Genomic DNA, 10,039 nt, shown 5'->3' on the forward strand with positions numbered 1-10,039 from the left:
TTATCGGGTGTTAAGAGATAAGTAGAGAGTGAGATTTGATTGATGAAGATCAACAGAGTCATTGGAGTTGACTAAGAAATACTATTCACATTTTTGACTTTTTGACCAAAGGATTAATATCTCAAAAAAATCACAAAATTCACCATTTTTCTTCTCATTGTGGCCGAACCTCTCACTTGCAAGAAGGAAGAAAATTCTTCAACATTTCAAGCTTCCAACTTGTCCAAATCCACCAAATCAAAGTGTTTAACTTAGTTTTTTACTCCATACAATCTTTCCCTTCTAGTGAATAGTAAGGGTATTAGTGAAGTTTGTTTGAAGCTCTAAGGTGGCCAACACCTCTCTACATCTCTTGATACTGGTAAGTGATGCTTGAACCTCTACTACACCTAATGATGGTTATAGTATCTTAGAAGTGGCTTGAGTGTTGGAATATATGATTTTTTCTTGGTTTGGCTTGGATTTTAGTGAAGTTTTCATTTTATGATGAATTTTCTGGTTTCATATGATTTTGATGTTGTGGACTAGTATGATGGTTGGTAATAAGGGGCTTTGGCCTAAGTAGGTGTGAATTGTGGTTAAATGCAACCAATTTTGGATTTGAAGTGAATTGTGAAAAGTTAGGGTTCATGAACCCCCTATTCTGTCCGAAATTTTAGGTCATAGCTAGCGGCCGAATTGGACTTTGCTCAAAACATGAACGTTGTAGGTATTGGTGAGTATGAAGTGCCTGCAAAATTTCAGGGCATTTGGATTAGTATAGAGAGAGTTATGCCGTTTTTACTGTTGCTGTTTTTGGTGAACAGAATGTGCGGAACTGCGATAGTAATTGCCTATTTTGACTCGATTTGGTTTGGATTTTGAAGTTGGCGTCTTCTGATGAAATGTTACTGGATGTCTTAGCTATCATATGCCTTTTGAATTTCGGCATTTGGACTTGTATAGACTGAGTTATAGTAATTACAGTTTTGTGTGATTTGCAAACCTGTTTTGGGAATTCTGGTATAGTATTTTGCATATTTGACCTAGTTGTGTTAGGAACTGGATTGAGTGACCTTCTACATTGTTGTAGCTCTGTTTCTTGGCTTCGAAACAGTGGGTCTTACACCCCCATCCGATAATCGTAGTGAATTTGACCCCATTACCGCAAAATAAGGGCAAAACAGTTTTTCTATTTGGGGCCAAGACTAATGCTATTTCTAATTTCTGGTTTGCTATCATGCTTATTTATGCATATGAGACCCTATTGGGGTTGTGTTCAGCATTGTTTTATGACTCGTCATCGAGTCTCTCTTAGGGCTTGCTTTCATTTTGGTTGTTTCCTAGCTAACTTTTGTACTTGTACCACTTTGAGCCCTGTACGGCTTTTGGGAAATGAGATGACCTTTGGTGTGAAATGTTGGGGCTGATTTGAGGAAATAATGAAGCCTTAATGGCTGGAAAAGTAAGAAATTTAGGGGAAGTGCTGCCCGATTTTCTAGGCCGTTTGGTTCTTTTAAGTTGGATTTGCCTTTTGGTAGAAATGAAGGGCTTTTGGGTTGTTGACCCTAGGTCTTCATGTTATCTTTTGTTTCCAAGAAAATCATGTTTTTGCACCCTTGCATTAGTATTTTTGGGCAAGGCGTACGACGTGTAGTCGAGCCTCACTTGTGCATTCCGTTTACTCGATTTTGGATATGAAACCTTCAATTGGTTTATTTTGGTTATTTTAGGGTTTCTTGGCGATTAAGGCCAATCTGAAGTGAAAACTTTTGAAGTTGAGCCGGTGAGTGTACCACTCCCCTCCATTGCTATTTAACTTGATTTCTGCTCTGCAATCTGTTTATTTGTTCGAGACGAGGGTGTACTTTATCACACTCGTTCTCTAGTCTGTTCATATGCCAATTTACTATGCAAAATTTGAATCTGTTATCTGTGTCTGCATCTGTTCGGATTTCTATGACCTATGAGCTCAATCCTGTGGCTAAGTTATTCGAGTCGGGCCGGCAAGGGCCTGGACGATTAGATAACGAACCACGGTAGTCTGTTCGGGGATTTTGGGTATTAAGACCCTTGATTCCGGGTATACTCGAGTATTACCATTTTGTTCGTTTGAGGTGAGCGGGCCCGGTAAAGGGGTGTTTGGTGGACGGAATTCGGTGATAAGAGGGGTCTACGGACGCATTGGTTCTATATACGTTGATGGAGAGTCAACCGGTTTGGATCAAGTATTGCGCTGGAAATTTGGCTCCTGAGAGCCACCCGTATCCTTCTGATTTGAATCATTGGTTCCTTTGCTTTACATCTGACATGTGTATCTGATTTGTTAAATGTGAAATGCCATGATTTTAATGCTATCTGTTTGGTACCTCATTGAGCGCAAGCTCACCCCTTTCCGTTCCTTTTGTTTTCCTTACAGGAAAATAAACCCTTTTGGTCTGGATTTGACAAATGGCTGCCAAATTGAGCTAGTTGAACATATCTTTTGTATAGCTCATGTATTAAAACCCTAAGTGTACTTTTGGGGCGTTTCTCTTTTGATTTGGCAAACCGTGTATATGTAATATCTTTTGAAAGCTTTTGTATGTTATTTTGATTTGTAAACGCTAAAGATCAGATGTAAATGTTTGTTAGCTATTTCGGTTGGGTTCTGACGGGTCGGTTACTATTCATGGCCGACTTCGGATTTCTTTTTTTTAAATTTTGGGTTATTTTACCATTTTGACTCGTTTACGCTCGTTCGTAAGTTCCGGATCGTTTACCATTTTGGTTCGCCTTAGGCTCCGGATGTCATCTCATTTTATCTTGGGTTGTTTTACTATTTTGATTTGTTTACGCGAGTTTGTAAGTTCCGGATTGAAGCGGATAGCTCTAATCTGATCCGTAGTCCTGGCGAGAGCTGGGCAGGCAGTCCGCTCACCCCTTTGGTTCGCCTTAGGGGAAAGTGGGGCTGTTACACTATACATAATCAAATTCGTGATACACCACCTGGAATGATTAATTGCATCTCAAAAAATTGTACTTAATTCTCCCAAATATACGAGGGAGAGAGAAAGAGTCTACAGCTTCTCCGATTGAATTTTGTCCAATTAACATAATTTCATGATAATTGTAATTTGTCAACTCATACAAATAAGTTAGATTATATTCACGATTAATATTATATCAACCAAGCTAAATTGGATAAAACTCAACTCAAGAAACCCATTTTGGATAATAGTTTCAAGAACTTGACGATTCTTTCATTTTACTTAATCCACCGACTTCTTGTACATCATTTGTTCAATATTATCCAGAAAAACATTATGGAGCCGTTAGAGTATAGCCGTCATGGATAATGTTCATATATACCACCATGTGATCCGCATTCTAATCTCTTGACTTGGGCACTAATTACTCAAAATCAACCCCAACTGATGCAGCTCACATTTTCTCACTTCCACCTTACCAATTTGACCAATTCTCCAAGACAAAAAGAAGTATCCTTTCACACTGGATATCTTTTTAAAATAAAAAATCAAAAAACATTTTCATCTCTACGGAAGATTTACTTGATTTTGACTCTAAATTAACATTAGAAGAATATGAGGAAGAAAATTAGCATTATTCAATATGACGAATTCATGCATAAGTTCTTACCAAATTAATTCCAAAAATGTACTTAGTTAAAAAAAACCAAGATAATGTGTGTTGCGCATTGTACGTACTACTTTTTAAAAGTATGCTCCTTTCGTCCACTACTTAGAGCAGCTAGCATAAGAGAATGTACATTGAACATTATGCATATTACTTTTTGTGATACTTAGTTACAGTTTTTTTTCTCATGAATACTAGAAAAAAAAAAGAGATATTAAGCATTAAAGTGTTATACTAAGACTAATTTTCTCCTTCAATGAAACATATAAAAAAAATTTTACAAGCTTTAATTGATTCTCAATCTTATTGAAAGTCATAGAATTTTAATATCAAATAAATTAAAATTAAGAAGTTAAACTACTCACATCAAACTCTCCAAACAAACTCCTCCAAAAATTTAATGAAATTTCAGCAGGCTTCACAACTATATTCTTGAGTTTGGTACATCCATATCCTGAATATTCAAAGTAAAAGTATAAAGAGGAAAATGAAGGATAAGATTCTATTCAAGCGAAAAAAGAAAAGCACCCCGTTGACAAATTCAAACACATTAATATATATGTGGAGTCTCTCATTGTTTAGTTATGGAGTCTCTCATTGTTTAGTTAAAGAATCATGGCAATCAGCAAGATTGGTGCAATGGCTATTCTGTTTTGTGGTATGTACAATTTTATCCTTTTTGTACGAGTTAAACCTGTTGGGGCAATTTTAAAAATTAAAAAGAGAACTATTCATCCCATACATACATATATATATATATATATATATATATATATATAAGTTTCAAGCATTTTTCAAAACCCTATACGGGATTTGGTTTGCACACGATATAAAATGATTTTGGTACTGAAAACAGGAATGATTCTTCTGGGAGCAAATGTGGAAGTCATGGCTGTCAGGCTCGGGCCTATCAGGCCTTGCCCACCGATTTGCATACTGATTGAGTACAAGATCTGTAATGGAACGAAGACCTACACAGGCTGCGGCAATTGTTGCATGGACAACGGCTGCACTCTTTACTTTAATGGAAGTTCACTATATTGTGAGTGGCCTTGGGCTAAATATTAATTCCATGATTAGTGCTTGTGCTCTAGACAGCCAATATCAGGCTAAACGAGTACTAAATAATGGGTAAAATATATGCCCCTTTTAGTTTGTGTTTCAGTTCCCACTAGAGTGGAATGTAACTATGTAGTATATCAGTGATTCATGAGATAGTGAATCATGTTGAATAAAATGAAAGTATATAAATGAATACTTTTCTTACAAGAAGCAACGTGCCATACATAACCAAATTCATGTTACATCATCTGGATTGATTAATTACGTACCTAATTCTCCCAAAAGTACGAGGGAAAGAGAAAAAGAGGTAAAGAAGAGTGCTAAAAGTGGATCTACAGGTTCTCCAATTTGATCTAATTCTTACAATATGTGTTATAAACTAACATAATTTTAGGATAATTGAAATTTGCCAACTCATACAATTAAGCTAAAGCAAAATTTTACAATTATACTAAAATTGTATGAATATTATAAATATTTTATCAACCAAGCTAAATTGGATAAAACTCAACTTGAGAAACCATTTTGGATAAAAGTTTCAATAACTTAACTATTTTTTTCATTTTACTTGATCCACCAACTTCTCGTGCATCATTTGTTCAGTATTATCCAGAGTAGCATTATGGAGTATAGCCGTCATCGATAATGTTCATATATATCTCCATGATATCAACATTCTAATCTCTTGACATGTGCACTAATTACTCACAAATAAACCCCAACTGATGCAGGTCACATTTTCTCACTTCCACCTTACCACTTTGACCAATTCTCCGAGGCAAAAAGCAATATCCTTTCGTATTGGTTATGTTTTTTAAATGAAAATCAAAAAACATTTTTGGATATAAGGAGATTTTACTTGATTTTGACTCTATTTAACATTAGAAGATTATGAGGAAAAAAAAATAGCTTTATTCAATATGACAAGCGTATAGCAGGAATTCATGCATAAGTTCTTACTAAATTAATTCCAAAAATGTACTTTGTTAAACAAAAAAAAAAAAAAGATAATGTGTGTTGCACATTGTACGTATTATTGTCTAAAAATACGCTCTTTTTGTGTTGTACTTACAGTAATTAGTGTAGGAGAATGTGCGTCACACATTACACCTATTACTTTTTGTGATACTTAGTCACAAAGTTTATTTCTCATGATTACTAAAAATAAAAGAGATATTAAGTATGTAAAGTGTTGTACTACGACTAAGAGTGCGTTTGATATAATTGAAATTTGAAAATTGAAATTTAAAGTCTGAAATCTAAAATCTAAATCTATTAAAATGTTGAATTGTTAAGTATTAAATCTGATACATTTGAGTATATATCACATTTAAGTAATAAATGAATAACTTATCATTTATTTTTAGGAGCAAGTTTTTCCTAGAAAATTTAGTGCTATTTAATTAATTTAGATATTCAATTTTTCGTTATCAAACGCGTGTTAACATGTGAAGATCTAATTCATTAAGTTTAAGTGCTGAATTGGATTATTAAAACAAAGCCTAATTTTTTTCTTCAACGAAACAAATAAAAAAACTTTTGTACAAACTTTAATTGATTTTCAATCTTATTGAAAATCATAGATTATCAATATCAAACCAAATTAAAATTAAGAAGATAAACTACTCACATCAAACTCCCTATACAAGTACCTCCAAAAATTTAATGAAATTTTAGCGACTTGACAACTACTTTTTTGAGTTTGGTAGATCCATATATTGAATATTCAAAGTGAAAGCATTAAGAGGAAAATGAAGGATATGATTCTATTCAAGTAAAAAGAAGAAAAGCTCCTAGTTAACAAGTTCAGAATTGGCGTGCGTGAAATATGCATATAAAATTAAGTTCAATTTCACTCTATATGGATAGTAAGTGAGTATAGGGGCATAAAGGGTCAAACCTGTTGGGAGCATCATGACGCAATTATTAAGGACTTAAACTTGCTCGATTGTGTAGACTATCAAATAAAGTCATAAAATAAGCAAAATAAACCATACCATGAAAACAGTAAAAACAGGCCAAGAAAAGGTGGAAACAACTAACCCAAGGCTCTGGGGGTATAGAATTCATATCCTCAGCGTAATCGAGAATCAAATGACCAGGGTCTCACTAATGGCTCGTCTCGCTCAGGGTCATTTCCAATGGTAACTGAGACTCGCCCCCGGCATTACCAATCCTAAAGTCCCCCTACTTTCGTGGTGAGATCCAATGTAAATGGTGCATCTATTTCATAAAATGCAAAGCAAATACCTAATTAAATGTATCGCTACTTTGGTGTATTTACTTCTTCGATTTCATTTATTTCCTTTCTATCAATGAATAGCAAAATTTTTTGCCTATACATCAACTAGTGTGACCTAAGGTTTGTGATCAAGCAACCCTAAGTGTTAAAGCCAAATAAATAAATAAGTCAAGCACAATGCATCAATGAGATCAACCATCATCAACCACAATCATAACTCAAGTGGTTCATCAGTCTCCAAGCAAAAGATTAGCTAGACGTAATGAAAATATATACAATAATAAAGACAAGTTACGGTGAATTCTACAAAATGGTGAAACCGTTTCTGATATTTTTGTGGTAAAGTTAAGAGTTACCAATTATAAGATGATATGTAAGAAATTACTAAATTGAGCATGGTTTTAGTAGAGGCGTGATGGGAGAAGCCACCATGGAAGAAAGAATTCATACAGGTTGCTTGAAAGTTGGGACCCATGCTAAAATAAATTTTGTTAATAAAAAATATAACTTACTAGGACAAGACATGCACTGCATGTTCGAAAAAGTGGCGTTCAGTCCTAGCCTCCTAGGAATTGCGATAAATTTCTGGGAGTTATGAAGTGTGTTGTCTGCATTTCCTCTCCATAGTTTCTCTGAATTTTTTCGGAGATAGTATAGTTCTTCTGAATTCTCCATAGTTTAATATTTGAAAAAATTGTTCAAAACGTTCTTCACAATAATATGTCATTGAATTAAATTTATTTCACACATATATTTATGCACTATGAATTAAAATTTTTAAAACTTAAGGGGGCCATGACCTCCCATCAACCCCTCTTGACTCCATCATTGATTTCAATTGCGTCTCAATTCTAAAGTTGTAAAATTGCAAAGGAGCAAACAACTAATCAAAAAACGGAAGTCTACACCAAGCTTGGAATTAACAACTGATCACAAACTTGTAAGATTGATTTCAACAAGTTCATTTCTAAGAAAGACAAGTTTCGCTAAACTTTTTTTTGTAGTACGAATTTCACAAAATTCAATGGAGTTAATTAAACTACCAATATTGCTTTCATACAAGATTATCAAATTGAATGCATAATGTTTGTAACTATTTCATTTTGAAATCAAATAAAACATGCGATTATATTCATTTCTATCCATATATCATTCATTTTCTAATATAAATTTCTATTATTATTTCAAGATCCATCTTTCACAAAAATGTAGTTCTTAAATGATATTCACATTTTAGCATACTTTGAATTATTGCTAGACAAATCTTAATTTTAATTATATTGGTACAATTTTTTTACTTTTTTTTAATTCACCTTCTCTTTTAATTTTTTTTTAATAATGTCAGTGCCTTGCATAACACGGGTATTCACATTAATAATTACGTACTATCCAATATGTCTCCAGCAATGACCATGCCTATGCAAAATCTAAACATGCAACTTTATATCTGCCGATTGCTTGTTTATTCTGTCCCATTTATTTTTTGTCTAAAAACTATCCGAAAGAAAGTGAGCTTGACAATAGTGGTTTCGTTAGTCGATGATATTTTGTGATAAAGATCACTCCTACCATACAATATAGTTGTCCCACAAGTCACTCATATACCCATACATAATGTAACAAACGGATTGGTTGTGGATGGATGTTAGTGTAAGTGGAAGGAGCTTACATTCTTTTAATTATGAGGTTTCGAATTCGAAATTTATGAGAATAAAAGGGATAATTTTGAGAGAGTTTCCTTTTGTAAGGCTCGATTTGGCTTGAATAAAATTATTCACAAATGCAAATTCCTGTGACTTGAACCAAAAAAACTGTAACAAAAATCAAGGAGAGAAGAAAGAGATTGCTCGTCCACGTTGGAAAACAAGAGCTCCTGCACGACAAGAGTGGGACCCAAATAATGATGTGATCCATAACAACAATTTCATTTTTTGCCTTCCATGACAAGGGTGGGACCCGATTGATATTGTGACATGGTAATGGGACCCACAATATTACCACGTGGTCCAAGACTCATGCAAAACTGTCTACGCGCATAATTGGACCATGCAACGTGGCCAATTGAGGTCCTAAATTCATGCAAAACTTTCTATGCGCAAATCGGTCATTTTAGCTTCATTCCCATTAAAAGAATCCAGATTTCTCTACTAACAACTTTGGACAAAGCTAGCTCCATTCTCGAATATCAAATCTTCCGATAGCTAATAGCAAATTTTCCCTTGTACATAGGTGAGATGCTAATTTCATTTAAGATGAACTGATCCAATAAGAAGTTTTGTCTATATTGTATAGAATTAATCATTTCGATATACTAGACTTATTATCTCCTTTGGTTCATGAAAATTTTAAATTGGAAGTTTGAGAATATACTTGTAAACAATTTTATAAAGATGATTTGCAAATAATTATACATTTATTTATAATATTATTGTGTGTTGAAATAGTTTCAAGTGAAACATAACTAAAATTTTTACAATTAAATCGTAACAAGTTATTACTTGAGAAGTGGCAAAGGGAAACATTTGGATCTATAAGTTCAAATAGAACTGGGATTGGTTCTTTTCATTTTAAATCCTTTATCCAGTATTAAGACTATAAAGAAAATTTGCTCTAGTGAAGGAACCAAGGTCTCATTACATACCCATAGACTTGTTAAGATGCTACCACATGATTTGGTGAAAATCATTGGTAGGAATAAATGTGAAAATAGAAAGAGTACCTGCGGATAGCACCATAGTTGATCCATTTACTAAAACTTATTTTAAAAGGAAATATGATAGTCATGTAGACTCATTTGATCTTTGACTTATGAGTGATCGGCTTTACTGTAAGTGGGAGTTGAAAGTGTATATGCTTTAAAGTCAATCAGCTTCTAGGGTTTAATATTCACTTGAACTATTTATGTTATAATAAGTGACATCTTTATAATATTGATTGCTTATATTTACATAAGTATGATAAAGTCCTCAGAGTAAACCTAATCGATGAAATCATGTGAGTTATGATGATGAGATTCATTCGATTATAAATAATGTTTATTCTTAAATATCTCTAGTCAAAGTATTAACAAGGCAAGACACTGTTAATATGGTTAAACTAACACATACTATATTGCTTCTA

At 33.7% G+C, this 10,039-nt stretch overlaps 1 long non-coding RNA gene across 1 annotated transcript; it reads left to right on the forward strand.

The window, feature by feature from the left end:
* Positions 1-4,626: 4,626 nt before the first annotated feature.
* Positions 4,627-9,438, forward strand: LOC113779347. Its single transcript, XR_003469480.1, has 2 exons — positions 4,627-4,841; positions 9,364-9,438. It is a non-coding gene; the product is annotated as an uncharacterized LOC113779347 (long non-coding RNA).
* Positions 9,439-10,039: the final 601 nt, after the last annotated feature.

Source organism: Coffea eugenioides, chromosome 8, assembly GCF_003713205.1.
Source record: "Coffea eugenioides isolate CCC68of chromosome 8, Ceug_1.0, whole genome shotgun sequence".
Classification (NCBI taxonomy): domain Eukaryota; kingdom Viridiplantae; phylum Streptophyta; class Magnoliopsida; order Gentianales; family Rubiaceae; genus Coffea; species Coffea eugenioides.